Source organism: Hyperolius riggenbachi, chromosome 3, assembly GCF_040937935.1.
Source record: "Hyperolius riggenbachi isolate aHypRig1 chromosome 3, aHypRig1.pri, whole genome shotgun sequence".
In the NCBI taxonomy this organism is placed as follows: Eukaryota; Metazoa; Chordata; class Amphibia; order Anura; family Hyperoliidae; genus Hyperolius; species Hyperolius riggenbachi.
This window is the reverse complement of record NC_090648.1, coordinates 300,464,894-300,492,299: the sequence shown is the minus strand read 5'-3', so window position 1 is coordinate 300,492,299 and position 27,406 is coordinate 300,464,894. Positions and strand designations below refer to the sequence as shown.

Sequence of the window (27,406 nt, the reverse complement as noted above, 5' to 3'; positions counted from 1 at the left end):
TAGTCCAGGAAAAAAAAGTTTCTCTTCCCTGTCCTGAGAGACTGACAACTAAGGGTGCGAAGAGAAAAAGTTTCTGCTCTCTGCACAATTGTTCTAATGACTGCATCTGCTCAGCCACTGACAAGGATCATACAACGTTTTATAGGCAAAGATTTGCAGACAGTTCCTATTCAGTTTGCTGCATAGTCTTGTGAACAGCGTCCTGCCCCCAGCCTCTCCACCCCCTCCCCAAGTGCTGTGTACTGTAGTGATGCTGGAGGAATCTGCAGAGCCAGTTCTGCTCCATCAGAGGCAGTCAGAGTGAGTGTAATAAGAAGCTGAGGCTGGGAGCACACTCGTTTGTCAGTTTTCTGTGTGCATTTTTTTCTGTATGCATTTTCTGTATGTGTGAAAACATGCACATTTTATCACAGAAGCTAATATAACTGATAGAGAAAATGTGTGCAGTGCTTCACTGCTGTCAGTTTTATCTGCAAGGGGAAAACACATGCTAGTGTGCACCAGCCAACTGATTAACTTTGGTTCTCAGTTTTCTTGTGCAGAAAAAACACAGACAAGTGTGCTCCCAGCCTGAGGACAGGACAGCATAGTGAGATCAGGAGTAGTAGCTGGGAAAGACACGTGCACCAGTGAGTCTCTAGTGTCTGCTTAGTGACTTGCTGTAAGTATAGCAGCAGCTATGTGTTTTAGGGCTGGTGCACACCGAGCGGCTTTTTCGGCGTTTCTGCAGCCGCTTGCGGCTGTGGATACGCTTGGTCAATGTATCTCAATGGGGTGGTTCACACCAGAGCGGGAGGCATTTTGCTGAAACGCATACTCCCGGGGTGAGGCATTTTTTGGATTGCGGATGCGTTTCTGCCTCAATGTTAAGTATAGGAAAAACGCAAACCGCTCTGAAAAACGCCTGTTCAGAGTGGTTTTGCCGGCGTTTTTGTTACAGAAGCTGTTCAGTAACAGCTTTACTGTAACAATATATGAAATCTACTACACCAAAACCGCTACACAAAACCGCAAAACGCTAGGTGAAACGCTACAGAAAAATAAGAAAAAGCGTTTCAAAATCTGCTAGCATTTTGCGGATCTGCTAGCGGTTTTTGGTGTGCACCAGGCCTTTATGAGCATACATATGTAACCGGAACCGGGAGACTTGGCCGCAGAATACAGCCATTATATGGCTTATCCTGCTGCTGCACAAGTTCCCGGCAATGTTAATTACTATCCCCCTGTAGGTCCACATGGATAGTGGGAAATGATATAATTCGGCTTTCAGCTATAGCTGGAGGCTGAATTATAGTGTTTTAACCTCCCTGGCATTCAATTTCCCAAGGATTTCTGGATGACATTGGCCCCTGAGTGAAAACCACTAGAAATTATTATTTCCTATATCACTGTCACTTACAGGAGACAGTAAAAATCTGACAGATCTGAAATGTTTTCGAGTGGTCTATCTCCTCATGGGGGATTCTCAGGGTAGATTCACAGCAGGATGTTGCGTTATGATGCGGCGTTAAGGTCGCAACACAAAATTACCAAAAAAGTCACAACGCAACTTAACGCTGTGTTACCATTGCATACAGTAGATACAGTATCTGTTAACGTCAGCGTTAAGAGGTGACGCACTGCAGCAGTGCGTCACAATAAACGCAACATTTACAGCGTGACTTTAACGTCACATTGTGAGCATCGGCATAGGGTTAACATTCCCGTGCGGTAACTTGCATTGTTAACGTACGACAATAACATCTCACTGTGAATCTAGCCGGAGGTCGCATTCACAGGGGCACGTTTCGGAGCTGCGTTATAAAGTTTAATAACGCAGCTTACTGCACTGCAATGATAATCCTATGGGACGGTCACAGTGGGACATTAATGTCACTTTGAAAAAAGTTTCGTTATGTTAACTCACTGCTTGCAGTGCGTTACCTCTAAACGCAGGCACGTTGTGACTTTAAAGTCGCATTAGAAAGCAACGTCCCACTGTGAATATGCCCTGGGGGCTTTTTCACACTGCAGGCGTTTTCGTTTTTTTTTTTTACACGCGGGTATTGTTAAAATCGCCCACCAAACGCTTGTGCAATGAATGTCTATGAGTAGGTTCATATCAGCGCGGGTCGTGCATTGTCCGTTCAGTAAAGCGGTGCGTGTACCATTTTTGAGGTGATTCCGCCTCAATGGAAAGTATAGGAGAAACGCAAAACGCTCACAAAATCGCTTTGTGTAGCGATTGCATTTGCGTTTTTAAGAATAAATACATTGTATTTATTCTTTTCCGGGTCAAAGAGTTCACTTCCTGGCTTGCGTCGGAGTCAATTACAAAACCGCTCGGAAAAAAACGCTTAGTAAACCAATAATCACAAAAACAACCCAGACCCAGGGGTAGGGAATCTGAAAAAAAAGATGCCTCAAAAACAGCCCAACGCGGACAGACACGCGAGCTGAACGTAATGTAAACAAGGCCTGAGGGTTCATTTTCAAAAGCATGGCAGTTGCTTGGTTCAACTGCCAAAATGCAAGCGAATAGGAAAGCTAGGCAACATCCTTATAGAGATCCTTTCCAGGGGGTGCTTTAATAATGATTCAATGAAATACTGAAAATCCCCCATGAGGAGATGGACTAGTCCAAAACCTGTTAGATTTTTACTGCCCACTATAAGCCACAGCAACACAGGAGAAAAGTAATCTATGGTGTATTTTACTCTGGGAGAAATGTACTTCTTATAAATATGCATTTTTAATTTTACAATTTAGATGGGGCAGGAGGGGGGGAAGGAAGATGCAATGCATACATGAAGCAAACAGTACAGAGAAAGTATGCTTAACTGCAACTGTTAATGTGCATGTTAGACAGTAATGCACTGCATGCATGCATCACGTTATGCCAACAGATCCACTGCAATGCACCAGTGTGAAAGCAGGCCTCCTATATCCCTGCAGGAAAGGATTTTCAGCAAATTTAAATGCACATACTGAGCTATTTCTTCTCCAGCATAAATACAGCTGAAACTGAATGTAAAAGAGATTTTGGCTCCACATATCGCAATACAGGTCGGCAGAGATGCCACGCACAGATGGGCTTACGTTCCCTCCCAAACCTCCCGAGAGAGTTATCTAAAATTTTGGGAACAAGTATGTCTCTTTTGCATTTGGTTTTCTGCTGCTATTGTATTTGTACTGGAGAAATATTAGCACAGGGCCTTTAAAAGACATCTGAAGTGAGAAGGATATGGAGGCTGCCATATTTATTTCCTTTTAAACAATACCAGTTGCCTGGCAGCCCTGATGATCTATTTGGCTGCAGTTGTGTCTGAATCACACACCTGAAACGAGAATGCTGCTAATCTTGTCAGATCTGACAATAATGTCAGAAACACCCGATTTGCTGCATGCTTGCTCAGAGCCTATGGCTTATAGTATTAAAGGCAAAAGATCAGTAGGATAGCCAGGCAATTAGTGTTGCTAAAATGGAAATAAACATGGCAGCCTCCATATCCCTCACTTCAGTTGTCCTTTAAATTTGCTGAAAACCTTTCCTGCAGCCAAATATATGTCAGGTGCTGCTTGGTCTGAATACTTGCTCTATTGCTCCCCATGCAGTGCATCAGCTTAGATGAGCTGTGGTAGGAGGTGCCTTTTTTTTTTTTTAGCACACAAGTCTGATGCAATCCTTTGTCTGCACAGTAGAGTACGCACACATCTAGTGCTCAGGCTGCTTCTCTCCTGTCTCCCTCTCTCCATCATCCAGCATTGAGTGGTACCAGTTCCTCACATTTGGATGCACTGCTTAGTTTTCATTGTGGAACTACCTCAATACTCTTATCACACAGGTAAGACCTTACTGACTGTTGTTCATGTGCAGTGTTCCTGTATGGCTTTTAGCATGTGCTCCAGCATGGGGGAGGAATACACTGGTACCTGTAAGGAGGAAATGTTGTGCATGAGGCTGGGATGTAGATTGTGGGCTAAATATATATACGTCAGGACTCCATGCACAGCATGTGATAGTGTGGATGAAGCTGGCATGTTGAGTGATGGATGTAAATAAACAGCAGCATGCTTGTCTGGCCTGCCTTCACTGAATGGAGAGCTTGTGTTATAGAGGCAGACTGCACCTGGCCAGATTGAATGATCCATTGCAGTCTACCTGGTCACTGTACTGTGAGTCAGAAGACTGCTCCTTAAAATAGCATCCTTCATGAACGCATGTATGACTTCCCTCCAATTCCTATCAGACTGCTCTTGCATGTGATTGCAGCTGCAACTATATACGTATTTGACAATAAGTGATAAGTGTTCTAGGCTGTGCAAACACAGGACTGCATATTAATGCATCACACTTATAGCATGCATGACACCATTGTACAGAGCAGTGCTGCCATCCTGTATGATAGATTGCACAGATGATACCCCCCCTCCCCCCCATGTCCTGTGTAATAGATGTCATGTGTGCGATAAAATACAGAGACGTAACTGATGTCGGAAACTGATTACGACTATACTATGTGTTATCATTTGATTTGCTTGCTGTGTCTCTTGATGGCATCACAATACTTCATCATGCATATGCACATGTCTGTGTATACGCAGGTCACTAGGCATCTCTGTATTACACACGTGATTCTGCTGTATTTTACAATCACATGCAAAATGCAAATATCAGCAAAATAATGAAAATCACAGTAATCCTTTTATACTGGTGAGATCTGATTTTTTTTTTTTTTTTTTTTTTTTTTTTTAACCTGAGTGCAAATGTATGCTGTGTTTTTTTTGTTTTGTTTTTGTTTTTTATCTCCTTGTATTCCCAGCATCCAGTGACAATCACAAAACACAATCACAGGAAAATCCGCAAGCTTCCTATAATAGTGAGGCCATCAATGTTCAGAATGTATTGTGTAACATTAGATTGACATTGTCCTAAGTCAAACAGCAGCAGCGTGTTCTCTGTTCATATTGTATTGCCTGACTAGGGCAGCATTGCTGTAACGTGGAACATTGCGGTGTGTGATTGGTTACCAACGACTGACGTTGCAGGAAGCAATATCTCCCATCCTTCATAATCCTCTTAGCATTTAGCCCAAACGTTATAATCTAAGATTCTGATGTGTACCTAACTGAACAAAGAAAGCACAGGCATTTTTCTATATTATATAGTTAGTTTTCTGCAATAGCAATGCCTGTTTACAGGTTCACATGTGGTGGTTATAAAGTAAATGAAACTGAATACCCTCTACAAATGTAGAAATACTACATGCACGGAACAAAGCCATACCACTTAAAGACAACTGAAGTGAGAGGGCTATGGAGGCTGCCATATTTATTACCTTTTAAGCAATACCAGTTGCCTGGCCGTCCTGCTGATCCTCTGCCTCTAATATGTTCAGCCATAAACCCTGAACAAGCATGCAACATGTCAGGTGTTTCTGACATTATTGTCAGATCTGACAAGATTACCGTAGCTGCATGCTTGTTTCTGGTGTTGGTCAAACACTACTGCAGCTAAATAGATCAGCAGGGCTGCCAGGCACCTGGTATTGCTTAAAAGGAAATCAATATGGCAGCCTCCATATACCTCTCACTAGTAGTTCTTCTTTAAATTGGTGCCTTTTTCATTGATTGATAGAAGTGTTTTTTGTTGGAATGGGGAGATACTTGAAGGTGGTTGCTCGAGCATAGTGTTCCCACTATTTTGAGCTTTTCAAGCAGATGTTTACAACGATACAATTTATCATTTGCTCCTGTATAAATAAAAGCGGGTGTGTGGTGAAGACCTGAAAGATTTTCTATTTCATAGCAAACACCCAGATCACCTGTATTATTATTAATAATAATAATAATAATAATAATAATAATAATAATAATAATTCCTTTTAAGAGGCACTTTATCTCAGGATTGAACTTCATCCCACTCAGTAGCTGATACCCCCTTTCCCACGAGAAATCTCTAACTTTTCTTAAAGGACGACTGAAATAAGAAGTATACGAAGGCTGCCATATTTATTTCCTTTTAAACAATACTAGTGACCTGGCAACCCTGCTGGTCTATTTTGCTGCAGTGATGTTTGAATAAAGCCAGAAACAAGCATGTGGCTAATCTTGTCAGATCTGACAATGTCAGAAACATCTGATCTGCTGCATGCTTGTTCAGGGTCTATGGCTAAAACTATTAGTGGCAGAGGATCAGCAGGATAGCCAGGCAACTGGTATTGCTTAAAGGACAACTGAAGTGAGAGTTATATGAAGGCTGCCATATTTTATTACCTGTTAAAGGACTTCCGAGGCCAAATGACAAAAAAAAACCCCTGCATCCTATTTTAAGGCACGGAGGACGCCGTCCGCACCCTCCGTGGCGTTCCGCCGGGTCCTCGCCGCTCAATAGCCCCCCGGGCCGGCTCCCGACCTCACGGCCCGGGTCGGGCTCTCCTGCCTGCACTAATATGGCCGCCGGAGCTGGCAGCGGCTGTGCAGCTCTAGGGCCAATCCCCCCGATCCACGCTACAGGCTGTTTCTTGTTGCGCGGATCGGGGGGTTGGCCCTAGAGCTGCGCAGCCGCACTCGCGGCTATGCGGACTGCGCAGCGGCGGCCAGCTCCGGCGGCCATATTAGTGCAGGCAGGAGAGCCCGGGCCGGGAGCCGGCCCGGGGGGCTATTGAGCCGCGGGGACCCAACGGAACGGCGCGGACGGCGTCCTCCGTGCCTTTAAAATAGGACGCAGGTATTTTTGTCATTTGGCCTCGGAAGTCATTTAACCCTCTATCCTGATTTCCTGTTTGCTCTGATCGCCGGAGGCGATTGGAGGGGGTGGGGGGGATGCCGCTGCACAGCGGCTATTATGTAGCTAGCGCTAGGCTAGCTACATGATTAAAAAAATTTTTTAAAGTGCTACGCCGGCCCCTGGAGATATTATTGTATCGCCCAGGAGGTTAAACAATGCACATTTCCTGTCTGGTCTGCTGATCCTCTGCCTCCAGTACTTTTAGCCATAGACCCTACAATCCTTCAGCAGATCAGATGCTTCTTACATTGTCAGATCTTACAATATTAGCTGCATGCTTGTTTCTGGTGTTATTCAGACACTACTGCAGCCAAATAGATCAGCAGGACAGTCTGACAGCTGGTATTGTTAAAAAAGGAAATAAATATGGCAGTCTCCATATCCCTCTCCTTACAGTTGTCCTTTAAACAGATCATCAGGAGGGTCTATGTGGCTGATATTGGGCTCCATTTGCAAAACTGTGACATCATGAGGTTATAAACCTAATTAATTTACATATAAAAGCTAAATAATCACTCAAAGTAAGTTGTTCCTGATTAACTTTTCAATATTACTTTTGTTATCTTAACCTATTTTGGTTCCTGGACGTAGAAACTACGTCCAGGAACCATGCGCGCTACCGCGCACTCCCGCGGCCGCGGATTCAGTAGCCACGGAATCAATGTATCGGGCTATGGTGCCCGATCACTGATTCCTCTCCCCCGCTGAAAAAGCGACAGCTTCTCTCGGAAGCTGTGCTTTTTCTGGCTGTTCCCTCCCCGATGAGTCACTGTAAGCGTGTGTTACGCTTAGAGCGACGTCATGTAAACAAACTCATGGCCGCCATCTTGTGGCCAAAAAGTAAAACTACAACTAAAATGAAGAAAAAAATTTAAAATAACACACAATTACATTATAAAACTATACTTTACATCCCACCCTCCCAAAAATACCCAAATAAAATGTTTAATATAAAAAAAAACCATTACAATAATAAAAAAAAATGTAAATATTTACCTAAGGGTCTAAACCTTTTCAATATCAATGTAAAGATGAAATATTTCTATATATATATTTTTTTTTTTATTTTAAACTTGTAAATAGTGATAGATGCAAAACGGAAAAAAATGCACCTTTTTATTTCCAAATAAAATATTGTCGCCATACATTGTGATAGGGACATAATTTTAACGGTGTAATAACCGGGACATATGGGCAAATACAATACGTGAGTTTTAATTATGGAGGCATGTATTATTTTAAAACTATAATGGCTGAAAATTGAGAAATAATTTTTTTCCGTTTTTTTTCTTATTCTTCCTGTTAAAATGCATTTACAGTAAAGTGTCTCTTAGCAAAATGTACCCCCCAAAGAAAGCCTAATTGGTGGCGGAAAAAACAAGATATAGATCAGTTCATTGTGATAAGTAGTAATAAAGTTATAGGCTAATGAATGGGAGGTAAACATTTCTCAAGTGAAAACGATGGACCGCGAATGGGTTAATTATATTTTTGCTCTTTGGGAGCTTAAAATGGAACATAGATAAGGTGAAAAAGCTTTGCGAATCATGCCCATTGTGGTGAAGCCCCTCCCACAGTGTGATGTCATGACTATGGTCCTGACAGTTTGCTGTCTGCTAAGCTTGTTGTATTGTGGGAAATAAAGGCTTTTATCAACTTCCATGCAAGCAATATGCCCCTCTCTGAGAAATGAACCTTCTGTACAGATCACCTGACAAGATGTTGCTGCCTGTGATAAATTTCTGAATTACAGAGTACCCACACACTGACACATCATTGCATTCCAGCAGATCTGGAGGTGTGTTTAGCTTCTAAGAGCAACATTGGTTAATTTGCATATATTCAGCAGTGATGCACTGGAAGACATCTCAAGCTCACTCCAACCTGAATTATCGCAAATACTTTCGGTTTTAAGAAAGCAAACTTTTTGTTTGCTGAGGGAGAGGAAATCTTTTACAATGGACAAACGCTGGCTAAATCTATAAATTGAATATTGTAAACAATAAGCAATTTTAACCATTTTAGACAAATGGGTCCTAAAAATTCCTATCACAGATAATCCTCCACAAGTCTGAGACTTCTCAATATGATCAATGTAAGACTAAGGAAGCAGGAGGAAATAAATTATATATAAAAGTACAAATTTTATTAATGACCAAAATACAAACACATATGTAAATCTATTTAAAATTGACCAGAACACACAGGTGGGCCACCATGTCTAGGCCAGATGGAAAAATGTAGGGGATCCCCTAAAAAAATATTGATAGTGCGCAATCCATCAAATATCTTAATGCAAAAAAGGGGGAAGCGACTCCTAGCAGGTAACATTGAAACAAAAGACCTTGGAGAGAAATATATCATTGGTTTTAAAGGCCAAGTGTCCAGGACCTAATGGAAAAAGACATCCTAGTAGAAAAGCACAGGTGTATCGGATACTGGCTGTGTTGCTGCAATGTTTCATTGGTTTTAAGGGCCAAGTGTCCAGGACCTAAATGGAAAAATACATCCTGGTAGAAAAGCACAGGTGTATCAGATTCCGGCTGTGTTGCTATAATATTTCCAGTGATTTGCAGGATCAAAAGGCTGAATAACGGCTGATAGGCCTAGTGCACACCAAAAAGCGCTAGCAGATCCGCAAAATGCTAGCAGATTTTGAAACGCTTTTTCTTATTTTTCTGCAGCGTTTCAGCTAGCGTTTTGCGGTTTTGTGTAGCGGTTTTGGTATAGTAGATTTCATGTATTGTTACAGTAAAGCTGTTGCTGAACAGCTACTGTAACAAAAAACGCCTGGCAAACCGCTCTGAAGTGCCGTTTTTCAGAGCGGTTTGCGGTTTTCCTATACTTAACATTGAGGCAGAAACGCATCCGCAATCCAAAATCTGCAGCAGCCCGGGAGTATGCGTTTCTGCAAAACGCCTCCCGCTCTGGTGTGCACCAGCCCATTGAAATACATTACCCTAGCGGATCCGCACCCGCAAGCAGATCGCAAACCGCAGCGGAAACGCTCCGGTGTGCACTAGGCCATAGAGAGATTCAATCCATCACAATAGGTGGTCTTACTGCATATGTTATCACAAAATAATTGATGTGCAGGTCCACAGGTCAGGCAAGCTGTCTCATTTATGAGCTATAACAATGGCCAGGTGCACAGAGGTATATTGATAGGCACACACTGTATGTGGCAAGCACTTCGGGCTAATAAACAAATTTATATTCACAGCAAGCCTGACACATCCGCAAGCCCCAGGAGCAACAAGCAATTCACCAGAGTTAGTGCCCCAATCAGAAGCACATTCTGAGACAGATTCACAGGCAAGTGTTTAAACCACAGACATATGCAGGTACGGATGGTGTGATATTAAAGTTGATATAGTTCATTCATGGAACAATCCGCCAGGGTCATCCCTTCAGCAGCATCAACTTGATATAGACAAACTCAAAGTTCCAGCAAACAGCATATAGCAGCATATAGGTGCATCCTAGGAAGCTGTTTCAATGATCATATGGTAAACAGTGGTTACTCCATAGGAGGCTGTTTTCAAGTCACCAGTAGAAATGCATATCATTGAGGTATACTCATCTGAGTAGCTGGTCACTGCAAAGTCCATCCACAGGAGCCCATGTGCTGCCACCACAAGTGTGTCTGGTCACAAAGAGAGCCTTAGAGGCCAACCGGTTTCACTGGTGAGATTACCAGCATCATCAGGGCAGGCTCAGAAGTTTTGCTGCCTGTGGGAGAGAGGAGCCGGCCTAAAATGGCACTGGGCGGCCAGAGGATGCTACCACGCCCCCCCCATGACCACTCCCACCCCACCACCACAGAAAGCAGGTGGTGAGTAAGAGGTGGAGGCAGAGGCGTGATGCATCCAATTCTCCGCATGTACGCACAGCGTTCCCCCCCCGCGTCCGCATGCGGTGATGCGGATCAAAGGAGGGAACGCATATATGCGTACAAGTGCACGCACAGCGTTTCCCTCGCGTCCGCAACCGCCAAGCGGATCAGGTAGGAGGGAACGCGTATATGCGTACGACTGTACGCGACCCACAGAGACCCCCAACAGGGCCGCTATGGAAATGCGGCCGACGCAAAAGGGCTCCGGGATCGCTGAGGGGCACGGACTAACAAGACCCCACCCCCTAAACGATGGTAAGGAGAAAGGGTGGCCCGGCTGTCCCGCAGGTGGGGCCCCGGGTCCCCTGGGCCGCCCAGTCACCATCACCACCGGAGCGCCACCATAGCCGCGGCCAAGTGTGCCCCGGGGCAACAGGAAACGGGGCAGGGGGGGAGGGGAGGGCCACGGGGGGAGGAGGACGGGGAAGGCCCACAGGCAGGCCACGGGCCAGCAGGCATTAGCCCATTATATGGTCCATGTCAGGCCAAAAACTGGGCCGACCCCGAGCACCCCCCCAGGGCACATCGATCCCCCACCAACCCCACCCCACATCCAGGACCACCAGCAAGTGCGGCGCGCCGGGGGGGCCATAGCTACCACCTCCCACAGGATCAGCAACGTCCTCGAAAAAAGTTACATATTGAAAAAAACAATATAATAATGCAAAAATATTTCCATTAATAATAAATCCCTAATAGCTATATATAATTAAGTAATCATAAGCAAAAAAATAGAATACGAAAGTAAAATGAAATAATAATAAATAAACTGTTGTCCTGCCGATAGGGGACCAAACGAGAGGAGACCAAGGACAAAATGGAGCAAGGGGGGGCCACGCCAACCCACCAACCACCATCAAGGAAGTGTCAAAGATCATATCTAAATTAGATGGCATAAAAGGTTTTAAATCAAAGGAATATATAAGGGTCGGGAAAAGACCCGGTTCGGGCGCAAAAAGGCCGCCAGCTTAAGCACAGCAAAAGGAAAATATGAAGATTCATCCTTAGAAATTGAACAAAAATAATGAAAAATAGAGAACATATGGCCATGAGCCAGAGCACTGCTGTCACAGAAATGGGGCGAAATCAATACCTTCATTAAGGCCCGGTGTCCGAAAGGCCTTAAGTTTGTAAATCCAGAAGGCCTCACATTGGAGGAGTCTCCCGTCCCAGTCCCCTGCCCGTGGGTCCCGGTGTACTCTATCCAAGCCAAAGAATCGAATTTTCCTGGGGTTACCCCCCCTGGCAAATTGCGAAGTGTCGGGCTACAGGTGTCTGGTGTCCCTCCTGGATACCATAAGTGTGTTCATAAATACGTCTGTTAAGGGATCTGCCAGTCTTGCCCCACATAAAAGGCCCCACAGGGGCAGAGGAGGAGATAAATTATCCCCTCCGTCTCACAGTTAACATAATGTCTGGTAGTTAATACAACGTCTCTCATCACAAGGGGGCACTGTTTACCGACATAGATGTACCTGCATTGGTTACAGGAATGACATGGGTAAGTACCCAGAACTGTGCAATTACATAATTTGGTTTTGCCTCTACCTGAGTAGTGGCTACGTGTCAAGGTATCACCTATGGTGGTAGCCCGCCTGTAGGTAACAGAGGGCTCCCTCGGAACAAAGGGGGCAACACGCTGGTCGCCCGTGAGCACATGCCAATGTTTCTGAAGTAGGGCGCGGACCTGAAAGTGATGATCATTGTATTTGGTAATGAAGGAAAGACCCCTATCTGGTTCATTTCGAGACTTTTGTCCCGATGATTGATTGTATAGGAGAGTAGATCTAGGGGTATCGCAAGCTCGATGATATGCTTTCTTTAGGTATTTTTTGGGATAACCGCGAGCCCTAAATCGTTGCTGTAAATCATTAGCTTGGGCATGGAAGTTCCTGTCATCAGAGCAGTTCCGTCGGGCTCTCAAATATTGCCCGACAGGAATACTGCGTATCTGGTGTGTGGGATGAAAACTTCTTGCATGAAGCTCCTGGGGCTTGCGGATGTGTCAGGCTTGCTGTGAATATAAATTTTTGTTTATTAGCCCGAAGTGCTTGCCACATACAGTGTGTGCCTATCAATCTACCTCTGTGCACCTGGCCATTGTTATAGCTCATAAATGAGACAGCTTGCCTGACCTGTGGACCTGCACATCAATTATTTTGTGATAACATATGCAGTAAGACCACCTATTGTGATGGATTGAATCTCTCTATCAGCCGTTATTCAGCCTTTTGATCCTGCAAATCACTGGAAATATTATAGCAACACAGCCGGAATCTGATACACCTGTGCTTTTTCTACTAGGATGTCTTTTTCCATTTAGGTCCTGGACACTTGGCCCTTAAAACCAATGAAACATCGCAGCAACACAGCCTCTGCCTATCTGATACACCTGTGCTTTTCTACCAGGATGTATTTTTCCATTTAGGTCCTGGACACTTGGCCCTTAAAACCAATGAAACATTGCAGCAACACAGCCAGTATCCGATACACCTGTGCTTTTCTACTAGGATGTCTTTTTCCATTAGGTCCTGGACACTTGGCCTTTAAAACCAATGATATATTTCTCTCCAAGGTCTTTTGTTTCAATGTTACCTGCTAGGAGTCGCTTCCCCCTTTTTTTGCATTTAAGATATTTGATGGATTGCGCACTATCAATATTTTTTTAGGGGATCCCCTACATTTTTCCATCTGGCCTAGACATGGTGGCCCACCTGTGTGTTCTGGTCAATTTTAAATAGATTTACATATATATGTGTTTGTATTTTGGTCATTAATAAAATTTGTACTTTTATATATAATTTATTTCCTCCTGCTTCCTTAGTCTTACATCAATTTTAACCATTGTCATTTTCACTACCGTTCCTCTTTAAACAGGTTCTTTCGCGAAAAAAGTAGGCAGTTAAAAAATGTGACAGATGACAGGTTTTGGGCCAGTCCATCTTTTTAAGGGGGATTCTCAGGACTTTCTTTGTTTTCAACAGCATTCCCTGAACAACAGTTAAACTTCTAAAATAGCAAGATACCAGCCGGCCTCCCTAATCACTTGCACACTATTATGTCAGTTAAATTTTGCACCTGTTGTTCAGGAAATGCTGTTGAAAACAAAGAAAGCCCTGAGAACCCCCCTTAAAAAGATGGACTGGCCCAAAACCTGTCATCTGTCACTTTTTTTTTTTTTTTTTTTAACTGCCTACTTTTTTCGCGAAAGAACTCCTTTAGGCCTGGAACCCACTGAAAACCGCAAACGCAAAACACAACCGCTAGCGTTTTGTCTGAGCGGTTTGCAAGCGGATTCATGCGCGTTTTTGGTCGTGTTTTGCAACATTGTATTTTTTTCCCCAGCGGGTGCCTAGCGTTTTGCGTTTTGCGTTTTTATCCTGATTGGTCCTGTGAATTATTTTTCATTTTGTTACAGTGTGCTTAACCGCAAAACGCTAGCAAAACCGTTCAGTTTAGGTTTTGCTGAGCGTTTCTGCTAGCGTTTCAATACTTTACATTGAAGCGCTAACGCTCCCAAAATGCTGCAGGTCCTGCGTTTGCGTTTCTGGGAAACGCAAACGCTCCTGTGGAAGTTGCCCCATCCATTAACATTAGCCCAGCGTTTTGCCAAACTGCTAGCGTATCGCAGTGCTGCCAAAACGCTGCCAAAAGCGCTCCTGTGGGTTCCAGCCCTCAAAGAGGAACTCCAGGGAAAATAATGTAGTAAAAAAAGTGCTTCATTTTTTTACCATAATTATGTATAAATTATTTAGTCAGTGTTTGCTCATTGTAAAATCTTTCCTCTCTCCAGTTTACATTCTGACATTTATTACATGGTGACATTTTTACTGTGGGCAGGTTATATAGCTGCTCCTAGCTGTTTTGGCTGTTACAGACAGCTGTAAACAGCCATTTCCTGTCTGTGAACATTGTTACATTGTGGCAGTTTGCCCAGAGTACCGCGGTACTTAGAGCTTCTTGTGGGAGGGGTTTCAGCACAAAATCAGTCATACAGCGCCCCCTGATGGTCTGTTTGTGAAAATCATTATATTTCTCATGTAAAAGTGGGTATCAGCTACTGATTGGGATAAAGTTCAATTCTAGGTTGGAGTTTCTCTTTAAGGCTAGGTCCACACTGGAGCATTAGGTGCCTGTAAAAACATGACTGCAATAGAGAGAATCTCATCACTGTGCGGCGCCTTTTACATTTACTTCCTTGTAGTGTCGAACTGAGCGCTGGTAAAGCTGAGGAAATCCACCTGCTGGACAAGCAGCAGAAACCGTGTTATCAATCCCAATAGAAACCTGTAGCAAGTCTTCACTGTGAGCAGCAACACCTGATTACTGCTGCATGGCCAACAAGTGGATTTCCTCAGCTTTTCCAGCTCCCAGTCCGATACTGCATCTTTGCGTCACACAAAATCTGTGCATAGCGAGGCAATGATAGCCTTATTGGGCTATCACATTGATCGCAGAGTGATGGGACAGCTTCTGTTGGGGCAATGGAAGAGATACTCTTGCAATATAGGCTAAGGCACTGGCAGCAGGGATGGGCTCACAAGTAGTTAGCTACTTGGGATGCGTTACAAGACTCACTACTGCTGAATTCCTTCTTCAAGCCGGAAGTGTGGTAGTGAGTCTTGGAACGCGTCCCATAGGCTGCGCATGCGAGACGTGTGAGGGCTCGTTTCCACTATCGTGAATCCGCATGCGTCCAACGCATGCGGATTCGCACATGTAATGCAAGTTGATGGGCTTGTTTCCACTGTAGCGTTGTTGAGGTGCGTTTTTTTTTTCAGCGGTGGAAAAACGCACAAAAGAGCCACAGAATTCGCCTGCGAGTGGAATGCATGTGAATTGCATGCAATGTATTTAATAGGGAAATCGCATGCGTTTTCCCCATGCGTTTTTTGCCGCGAATTCGCATAGGTACCAATGTAAATCTACACATGCAGTGACCTGGTTAAAATCGCTTATACCCTCACCTATGCGATATCGCATGCGAATTCGCGGCAATAAACGCATGGGGAATCGCATCCGCATGCGATTTTATCAGCGGTGGAATCCAGGCGATTCCGCACCGCAATAGTGGAAACGAGCCCTCAGGAGTAGGAACTGCTTACAAATATTCATTTTCCTGCCTGAGAAGGAGCACAGAGAAGGAATGCTTTTAGGAACACCAAAATGTCTGTACTTCGGCTCTCCACCTTCCGCCCCCGAAAAAAAAAAAATTCCTCAAATGAAAAAATTTTACATAGGTCCATGTCATCTGAAGTTATTCTCCATAACTACCCACTTCAGATGGATAGTTATGGAGAATAACTGCTCCTACACTAAATTTGAGGTGCGTTTTTTTTTTTTCAGCGGTGGAAAAACGCACAAAAGAGCCGCAGAATTCGCCTGCGAGTGGAATGCATGCAAATCGCCGCTAATGTATTTAATAGGGAATTCGCATGCTGTTTTGGTATGCGAATTTTCATCAATGGAAAAGCACACCGGCATTGCCATGGTTAAATTCGCATACATCGTCATCATGCGAATTTTCATGCGAATTCGCACGTATGTGAATTTTGCCGCAGCGATTTCGCCACGCAATAGTGGAAACGAGCCCTGATACACATAGAAACTGGTGGAATTCTGGATAAGTAACCCCTTGTCTCCCATGCACACAGCTGAGGCAATTGAGCCTCATTTAATCACAAATTCGAGTAGCTAACTACTCGTGAGCCCATCACTGGTTTGCAGTGAGCTTATTTTCATTGATAATATTAGTCTCAGGGTCCATTTACACATAGGCCCAGTGCACACCAAAAAGTGTTGATTTCTCAGAGCGATTCTAGGCATGTGCTTAGGGAATTTCTAAGCATGCCTAGTTTTTTTTTTTTTTTTTTTTTTTTTTTTTTTTTTTTTTTTTTTTTTTTATATGGATACAATGTGTTGACACATTGTAACTAAGGAAGTGACGCAGGTTTCCATCGGAAACCTGCAATCACACTGCCGGCAGGGAGATTATGAATGGAAACCTTGTTTCATTCATAAATGTAACGATCGGGCAGGGGAAACAGGCCGAAATCAGCGGCGGGAGATACCGCGGCGGCTCTATGTAAGAATAAACATTGTTTTTGAACAAAAAACAGTGTTTATTCTCAGCGAACATGCTCGGATTGGCACAGGGGACTTCAGTCCCCTGCAGCCAATCCCCCAACCCCCCCCCTCTACTAGCAGTAGCAGCAGCACGATCGCGGGCAGATCTGCCCGCACTATCGCCTGCAAACCCCCCAAACTGCAGGGACGTGACTAGCGCGTCCCTGTGGCTCTAGCAGCTGCCGCTGCAGGACGTGAAGCCGTCCGCACTGCATAAATGGTTAAAGGATTTCTTGCATGGTGGACCTGCTTTCAGGTGGTCTCCCACCCACTCACCATAGAGCAGTACACAGTGCTTATCAGGATGTGGAGCAGATTGTTACAGGTGACAGAAGACTTAAGGTAGCCATACATCTAGCGATGATGGGCAGATTTGACCAAGAGACAAATCTATTTCTTAATTAAATCTGATAAGAGATCTGTCAGCTGCCCATACACTGCAGGCCAATTACCGATCAATTTCATGCTGAAATCAGTCCGCAATCATTTTAATACAACCATGGCGCCATCAGTGTATTTATTCTCACCTTGCTGCAATGCATCAGTTGGGATTTCCACACATCCTCTCTGCATGTGCTTCACATGCTGTAATTTTCTTTTCAGGGATGTCACGCTCTGAGGTTGTGCTCCGGGGTGTACGACCTTCTATTCATCGGCCCCAGCAGTGCATCATTATTGCTGCCCCTCCCCTCCAACCCGATAGGCTATAGCAAGCGGAAGGTGGAAGTAAAAACTTCCGAGATGCAGAGGGCAGCAAAACAGCTGCAGCACGCTGATCATGAAGCCGAGTCGCTCATTACTGCACTTTGCATGCAGACTGTGACTGACGGGGGGCTGTGGACCAGGGGTTGGGAACCCCTAAAGTATACCATGCATGAGCCACCAGGGGGATTCTTAACATTAGGGGGACAGCGCCGGGGGTTTCGCCGCTTTGGTCGATTGCCCCGACATTGCATGCCATTATGGTCGTGCACCCGATTGAGCAAGTCGGCCCAACATCTTGCAACATGCGCAATCAAATATGCAACCAATTTTGGGACCAGAATTGGTTGCATTGTCGGTCAGGCATGCGCTTGGCGGCACCAATTTTCATCCGATTCCATTATAGGAATCGAATCGGATGGTCGATCGGACGCCAAGTTGCCTGATGTATAGCCAACTTCAAGTGTCTACCAGGTCTTGTATCATTGTTTTTTGGAACTATAAACAGCTGAAGTTTTGTATTCCAGACTTCCTGCAGCCTATCTCATGGTGATTTGTTTTCATTCTATATGAAGGTAAACCAGTATTCTTGTGTTGCTGCCTGATTCTGACCAGTAACACAATTACACAGCATGGCATATGGAAGCAGAACCATGTTTTCCTCATTCAGACCTGCTTCCATTTTGAGGATTCAGTCTAACTCTACACACAAGAACATTCATATCCCAATTGTGGGTAGCTTTTAGAAGTACGAAGACATGATGGTAAAAGAGTAAAGAAAGGGTTGCAGTTCCTTTAAACAAAATTTGTGTTCATGTCGGTTCAGACTTCAGTGCTGGTGCCCTATGCATGCTTTTTCTCTTTTGCTTAATGTATCTTTTCCAGACCCATGACTATGCTTTCAATTGTTTAGGTAAAAGTAACGTGCAGTTTTGAGCATTCCTACGATGTTTTGATGCCTTTCAAATATCATTTCGGACAATTTGTTTTTATAGACATCACTATATCTACAGCCAAGTAGAGAATGCTGAAAAACATTTTTTTCTTGGTCAGTGGAAAACCTCAGGCTGCAACTTTCCATATCCCTGATGGCACAGATTAGGGCTCATCAATCAGATGCAAATAACTTCTTGCACAGAAATTTCATGTACTGTAATTGTTCACCTTGGACTTGTACCAATAAAAACTGACAGGAAGGTATTGTAATTGGTCCACTTTCAAGTTCTATATAATTTACGTGATATTTGAATGCAAGGGGAAATTATTTGCATCTTGTTGATCATCCCTAGTCGAGCTATATCTGTAACATCACAGCACATAAGGATACAATCTTGGGCTTTGTTCACATCATAAATCGCCAGCGCTATCACAAGCGCTGAGCGATTTTATGTAGAGTTTTTGGGGTTTTTTTTCCCTCCGCTTTTCCCTGCCCTTTGCGGTTTTCTAAGTGCTTTTGCAGACCGATTTGTTTTTTTCACCTTTCACCCAGTAATGAATAAATGCAATTTTTCATTTCATGAAAACGCTGGTAAAATCGCTATAGAAAGCGATTTTTCCAGTGCTTTGTGATTTCACTATACCTTCTAATGAGCAAAAATGATCAGAAGATGGGGCAAGCATTGCTTTGCTGAGTGGATTGGAAACGAACCGCTCAGATGTGAACTCTCTCATAGGGAATCATTGCACAAGCCCTTTTTAGGGTGATTTATTTATTTTTCTTTTCCCCTCCCCCGCTGGCGATTTTAAAAAAACAAAAACAAAACAAAAAAAAAAGGCCCTAGATGTGAAAAAGCCCTTAGTGGGCACAGAATTAATCAGGGGAAAGTATAGTCAGGAGGATTTACATTGGTGGTTACAATACAATGTGTTATATGGATTGTAATATTAAAGGCTTCCAATTGGTCCTTTTGTGAGGTCATTTTATGGTTGTCTACTCGGTGTACAACCTACACTGTAAAAAAATAAATCAAAAGTATATATTATATTCGTGCCACACTTTGATTTATGCATTAATTGTAAGAAGCCAGTCCACAAGCGACAGTAAAGATTGCGTTTTTAATGGTGTCAAACTCAACATTTTCAAGTTGCCCCCTTTTTTCAAGGCTTCATAATGTGCAGGCATGCCTATCCGCTATGATGGCTCAAGAAAGGTGTCCTTGGTCAGTCTGAAATGTTGGGTTTGACCTAACAGAATAAACTTTATTTGTTTTGTTTGACTTTTAATGTTTTGCGTTAATTTCAATTACAGCAATTTACTAACCGCAGGGCAGTTTTCGCATGGAGAGCACTGCAAACTTTGCTTGACTAAAAATGAGTTTCTTCTCGAGCCCTGTGGTATTAGTACACATGGCAAACGCACAGAACCCCAAACAATGTGGTTATCAGTGCAAAATGAATCCAATTGTGAATTGAACTTACTTTTCTGTAATAGACATGAGCTTATAGAAGCAGCCAATCAATGACAAGTTTACTTTAAGGTAAACTGAATGAACGTGTTGCCCCCTTTTTTCAAGGCTTCATAATGTGCAGGCATGCCTATCCGCTATGATGGCTCAAGAAAGGTGTCCTTGGTCAGTCTGAAATGTTGGGTTTGACCTAACAGAATAAACTTTATTTGTTTTGTTTGACTTTTAATGTTTTGCGTTAATTTCAATTACAGCAATTTACTAACCGCAGGGCAGTTTTCGCATGGAGAGCACTGCAAACTTTGCTTGACTAAAAATGAGTTTCTTCTCGAGCCCTGTGGTATTAGTACACATGGCAAACGCACAGAACCCCAAACAATGTGGTTATCAGTGCAAAATGAATCCAATTGTGAATTGAACTTACTTTTCTGTAATAGACATGAGCTTATAGAAGCAGCCAATCAATGACAAGTTTACTTTAAGGTAAACTGAATGAACGTTGGTGATTCCTGGCAGAGTTTATTTACGTTACACTGATGTGTGTTGCTGTGACCACTTTTTCTGTATGTTTGTAGACTGACTTTTTTTTTAATATTATTTAGAAGCCACTTGCTAACCACAACATGTTGGCAGTGCTCTGCTACAGAGGAAGTGATACCATTTTATCTATTCCTGTGTACATCTTTGTTTTGCTGTTGTCTGTAATTTTCCACACTTGTTTTTACTACCAGAAAGGTTAAGGAGATTTATTTACCTTGATTTTAGAAGCATTCTACTGTCACTGCTTAAATGCAAGTTGGGCCCTGCAGTAGCGGAGTTGTGGCTAGGGTTTTCAGTGCCCACTTAAACAAAATGGGCAGTGACCACTCATCAAAATGTGGACATGGGTGGAGTCAAATGTACAAAGGCTGTTTAGATAAGCAGATGTGCCCCTTCCCCCATTCAGATAGCCTCATTTGCCCCTTTATATAGCCCTGCTGTTAATGCTTCTGTACTCCTCTGCAGGGGCACTTTGTGCAGCCAGCAAGCCGCGCTCTCACGCATGTGGGGGTGCAGCGGCTGTGCTGAGTGCCCTCACAGTGCTGCACCTGGGGACATGTATTCCCCCCCCCCATAGCTACGCCTTTGGAATTTACTTCGAAACCTCTGGGTGACAGCAATAAGTTGTATGAAAATGGGGAGTCATGTTGGGGGTGGCTGTGACACAAAGCCAGATTGAGACACAGTTGTATTTCATTTTCTATAAAAGAGAAGGTAGACATCAGATTTAATCTATCTAGATACAAATGCAGAAACTCCGATCAACATAAAGCTACGTACTCAGTGCCCGATGGGTCCAGCGACGTCCCCTTGACGGTCGTCAAGCATACAGTCAATGAAGAGAAAATTTTATTGACTGTATGCTTCACTGTGCAAATTAACGTTTGGCGCCACATTCCCACTGTTACAGGGAATGCAATTCAACTCCCCCCTGTGAACTTGGTCTTAAACTTCCTACCTATCACAGGAGATCGCAAAGGCCGCCAACAGACCAGCCCAACTATTCCGCACAGTTGATAGACTATGTAATCCATCCTGTCTAAAACCCACTATAACTCCCTCAAAGGAGCTATGTGAGAAATTTGCCTGCTACTTTGCTGACAAAGTATCTTCTATTCGGTCTCTCATTCAGTCCACAGCACCCAAGACTCATGCAACTAATGGAAATAGCTGCAAAAACAACCTAACACCCTGGACTGATTTCAAAAGTATTAGTGAGGAAGAGATCTCAGACACCCTCTGTCGTCTCCACCAGACAACCTGTGACCTGGACCCTGGACCAACTAAACATATGCTGAAATGCCCTGACCTGCTTGGTCCAGCATTTCACAAAATAGTAAATTGCTCTCTGCAAGCAGGGAGGTTTCCTACCTCTCTAAAAGAAGGAATCATCAAGCCCCTTCTCAAAAAACCTTCCATGGATCCAGATGCTATGAGCAGCTACAGACCTGTCTCCAACCTCCCCTTCTTAGGTAAAGTTATTGAAAAGGCTGTCTATCTGCAACTTGAAACCAGGCTGTCAGTAAACAACATCCTGGACCCTCTACAATCTGGCTTTAAGAAACACCACAGCTGTGAAACAGCCCTCATCCAAGTCTGCAACGATCTGCTCATGGCAAGGGACAGAGGGGAATGCTCCATCCTAATCCTGTTGGATCTCTCAGCTGCTTTTGATACAGTTGACCATGAAATCCTGCTTAACAGACTGCAGGAGTACTGTGGCATCAGTGGATCAGTCCTCCAGTGGTTCAGATCATTCCTGACTGACAGAACACAGAGAGTATCCCTAGGACCTATAATGTCCAAACCTGCACCTCTACAATTCGGAGTGCCACAAGGATCAATCCTATCCCCTCTGCTGTTTGCAATCTACATGTTGCCACTCGGTACACTTATCCCAACGACATGGCCTGACGTACCACTGCTACGCCGATGACACACAGCTATACCTGTCCTTCAAACCTGGTGGAACAGACCCTACCCCAAAAATAAACTCTTGCTTAGCTGAGCTTCAGGCATGGATGAATGATAACTGGTTGAAACTGAATGCTGACAAAACTGAGGTCCTGTTTGTCCAAAGCCAGTGCTCGCCATCAAAACAGCTCTATCCTAAAGCAACACCAATCAGGATTGGGAATTCAGACATAAACAGCTCCAACCTTGTGCGCAGCCTTGGCGTACTAATCGATGGGGAATTGAGTTTCAGAAACCAAATTTCATCTGTAGTTAAATCTTCCTTCTTTCATCTGAAGAACATTGCAAAGATTAAACATCTGATTCCCCCAGAGGATCTTCAAACCCTAGTCCACGCCTTCATCACATCACGGCTGGACTACTGCAATGCCCTTTATGCTGGCCTCCCCAAAAAAGACTTGCGTCGCCTGCAATTAGTGCAGAATGCTGCTGCCAGATTGCTAACAAACCAGCCTCGCCACTGTCACATTACACCGATCCTTCGCTCACTGCACTGGCTACCAGTAGAATGGAGAATACTCTTCAAGATTGGACTGCTGACATTCAAATCCCTGCACAATCTGGGCCCTGGATACATGAAGGACTTGCTGAAGCTGCACCACACCTCTCACAACCTCAGATCAGCAAGTTCTATAAACTTGGTCACTCCCAGAGTGCACCTCAAAAAATCTGGAGACAGAGCCTTCTGTCATGCTGCCCCTACTCTTTGGAACTCCCTACCACACCCAGTAAAGACAGCACCATCCCTGGAGCTATTCAAATCCAGACTGAAAAGCCACCTGTTTAGCCTGGCATTTCCAGATTTATAAAATTCTTCCCCTGTACCACGATGGTCGGAGCCATGCTTATGCGCTTTACAAATGTTATTTGTTGTTGTTGTTGTTGTTGTTAAACTTTGCAAAGTAACCTTCTGGATTACTTCGGGACTTGTTTTCTTTTTGGTTGCACTGATTTATTCCTGTGTATAGTCAAAAGGGAGCTTCAGTGGAAGATTCTGCATGTAGTGGAAACGCACATTTGGTAGCAGACTCAAATGCATGGATATGGGTTGCTTTTTTCTGTTCATAAAGTGCACTGCATTCTTAGCGACACTGCAGTATTTCTCTACTGCAGGGTACCAGGAGCAAATATACAAGCAGGTATTAGTGAAGTACAATATATGTTCAAAGATAATCGATTATTTCCGGAATCAATTCAGCCAGCCTATGAAAGAGGCATAGACAGATCTGGGAGCAAGAGGTTTTTTTTGTGCACAAGAGTTGGTTCTCAGCTAAGGCCTTTGAGATTCTAGCTTGTGTATAGCTGCCCCAATGCATCAGTGAGAGATCAAGAAGAAAATTAGATCATGTTGTCCAAGTACAGCCTGAAGACTTTATTCCCCTTCTTACCCCTCTTGCTCCATCGTGCACTGCAGCATTGCCCTCTCCATAGCAAAAGAACATGTTGCTTATCTATAGGCTAACAATGCATGTGTTCAGCACTCTGTCTCCAACTGTTTCCTAATGGATCAAGTCATGGCCCTGCAGGAGACAGACCTTATACATATGTAGGTGGCACAAGGCAGGTTTAGACAGATTATCTAAACAAGTAATTATAAAGTGTATCTCAAGTCACAGGTAATTTATTCAGATCCTACAATTCTCTGAAAACTCTTAAGGCTCATACACACATCAGACTATAGTCTTTGGAAAATGAAAGATCACAGACCAATCTTACCCCCTTCCATGTAGTATAAGAGCCATACCTACACATCAGTCAGAAATCTTTGCAAGCTGCTGCATACACAGATGCTGTACAGACACAAAAGATCAGTATCTGCAAAAGATCTGTTCCTGCCAAAGATCCGTCCCTGCAAATTGCATTCATAGTCTGAGATCTGCAGATCATCATACACACCTTGTTTAACTGGCATTCATCTGCAGATCAGATCCACCAGGATGGATTTTTAGATCTGCAGATGATTGTCTGATCTGCAGATGAATGTCAGTTAAACAAGGTGTGTATGATGATCTGCAGATCTCATAGACTATGAATGCATTTTGCAGGAACAGATCTTTTGCAGGAACAGATCTTTTGCAGGAACAGATCTTTTGCAGATACTGATCTTTTGAATGTGTGCAGCATCTTGCAAAGATTTCTGTCTGATGGGGAGTTCAGCTCCATAGAAAAGACTGTGCAGGTATGGCTCTCATACTACATGGAAGGGGGTAAAATTGGTTGGTGATCTTTCATTTTCCAAAGACTATGGTCTAATGTGTGTATGAGCCTTTAGGGCCCGTTTCCACTATCGCGAATCTGCATGCGTTTCCTGCATGCAGATTCGCACAGCCAATACAAGTGGATGGGCCTGTTTCCACTTTTCAGTTTTCCTGAGCGTTTTTCTGTGCAGGATTTTTCTGCACGGCAGAGCCCTCAGAATTCACCTGCGTGTGGAATGCATGCGAATCGCCGCTAATGTATTTAATAGGGAAATCGCCTGTGGCTTTGGTATGCGAATTTTCATGCAAATTCGCATGGAAATGCACACCGGAACTGCCATGGTTAAATTCGCATACATCGTCATTCATGCGAATTTTCATGCGAATTCGCATACACCCGCATGCGAAATTCGCATCCAAATTTTTACCGCGGTGATTCGCACCGCACAAGTGGAAACGGAAGGATATTTGTTCCCTGCTACTCCTGTCATAGTTACTGAGCAGGTCATAGTAATACCTAATCACATCGGTGTCTGACCGCATGTACAGGACCTCACTGAGAAGTGCTGATTGCTAGACAAATGATTTATCGCCTATAAATACATTGATTTACAGAAGCTGGCCATAGGTCACACCACTGTAAGATTCTGTAAAAAAAAAAAAAAAAAAAAAAAAAAAATGGTAATTTCATCTCTACTAAGGACTTGCTAATATGCACTATTTATGGTACCATGTGACTAGGCTTAGGGGGATTACTTCGTATCCTTGGAAAATGTCCATATGCTCCTAAAAATGGCAAGTCATTACTAATGTGACTTTGCTATATGCTGAGCTTTTTTTATTCATTTTCTTATTTTACCCCGGAACTTTATATTGCTTACTTGTTAGTGTACATTGTTTTGCGATGCATTGCTGGACCGCATGGCCTGCTATGGTTGTTTTACTTGCTATATTCTTAATGAACACCAGGTCATGTTCAGTATTATAACATTTGGTAAGTGATCCTCTAGTATTTTGAAATGTAATTCATGGCCTCTCTATATTACCAAGTTAAAGTACTGTATATACTAGAGTATAAGTCTAGAAATGTAGGTCTGACTCACTAAATCAAAGTATAGGGGTCGACTTATGCATGAGTCATGGGCAACACACTCATGCTACGTACACACATGCGACAACAATCGTTCGTTGTCAACGACGAACAAACTTTTAATTGATGAAAGAACGACCTAAGTAAAGTTAGTTTTAAAAGGTGTGTAACGATCAGGTCGTTAGAACGAACGTTACATCACGTAAAAGCAACTATTGCGCCTGCGCATAAAAATGAAAAGTTCCATGGAGAAATAGTGAAATGCACATGTCAAGTCTAGTATGAACGACCGTTTCCAACGATGTACTACTTTTGCAAACGATCGTCGTTGGAAAAAATCCGCCAAGCTAGATCGTTCGTTTTTAACGATCTAGCTCGTCCATCGTTAGACTTAATAGTCGTTGGCTGCTTTTTTTTAAACGATCGTCGTTTGAAACGATCGGGGAATGAACATTTCAAATGACTATAGTTGCATGTGTGTACGCACCTTTAGTAATGTGTTTCCTATTAGTGACATTCCCATTTGCAGCAATTGACACTTTTCTGATAAAAGGAATGCCAAGAAAGCACAGGTCTGAAAGTCTTGACCACAATTAACAAGGAAAGGGGCAGAAGGGGGAAATATTGGGCTGCAGGAAGGGGCGTGAATAATTGCTGCACTTGTGGGCCTGGAGGAGTTGTTGTCTGCAATTTAGGGACAGGAGGGGTTAATGGCTGCAATACTGTATACAGTGCAGTCAATAACCCCTCCTGGGCACCAAGTGCAGGTTATAATTCTTCCTAATCCCCAAGTGCAGCCATTATCGTTGCTGGTTAGACTTCTTTTATACTTGGATCAATAAAAATTTCCAGGTCAAATATTGGGGTCGACTTATACATGGGGTTCGACTTGTATTCGAGAGTGTGTGTGTGTGTATGTGTATGTTTTTGCAAAAGTATTCAATCAATTTTATTGGAATTCCACGTGAAAGACCAGTACAAAGTGGTGTACACGTGAGAAGTGGAACGAAAATCGTACATAATTCCAAACCTTTTTTTTACAAATAACTGCAAAGTGGGGTGTGCATAATTATTCAGCCCCCTGAGTCAATACTTTGTAGAACCACTTTTTTCTGCAATTACAGCTGCCAGTCTTTTAGGGTATGTCTCTACCAGCTTTGCACATCTAGAGACTGAAATCTTTGCCCATTCTTCTTTGCAAAACAGCTCCAGCTCAGTCAGATTAGATGGACAGCGTTTGTAAACAGCAGTTTTTTTAGATCTTGCCACAGATGTTTTGTTTTAAACCATTCCATTGTTGCCCTGGCTTTATGTTTAGGGTCGGTGTCCTGCTGGAAGGTGAACCTCCGCCCCAGTCTCAAGTCTTTTGCAGACTCCAAGAGGTTTTCTTCCAAGATTGCCCTGTATTTGGCTCCCATCAACTCTGACCAGCTTCCCTGTCCCTGCTGAAGAGAAGCTCCCCCAGAGCTTGATACTGCCACCACCATATTTGACAGTGGGGATGGTGCGTTCAGAGTGATGTACAGTGTTAGTTTTCCACCACACATTTTGGCCAAAAAGTTCCGTTTTGGTCTCATCTGACCAGAGCACCTTCTTCCACATGTTTGCTGTGTCCCCCACATGGCTTGTGGCAAACTGCTAACGGGACTTCTTATGCTTTTCTGTTAACAATGTCTTTGGAAAGGCTTTGGAAATCTTTTTGTAACC

The 27,406-nt window shown here is 43.5% G+C and overlaps 1 protein-coding gene across 2 annotated transcripts in view; it reads left to right on the top strand.

Annotated features, from left to right (window-relative positions):
• Positions 1-3,683: 3,683 nt before the first annotated feature.
• SLC38A1 (solute carrier family 38 member 1) overlaps positions 3,684-27,406 on the top strand; it is an 87,083-nt gene continuing 63,360 nt past the window's right edge. For both annotated transcript variants that reach the window (XM_068276593.1, XM_068276592.1), the window contains exon 1: positions 3,684-3,824. The gene's annotated coding sequence lies outside the window, so the exon portion shown is untranslated. The remainder of the gene's footprint in view (positions 3,825-27,406) is intronic.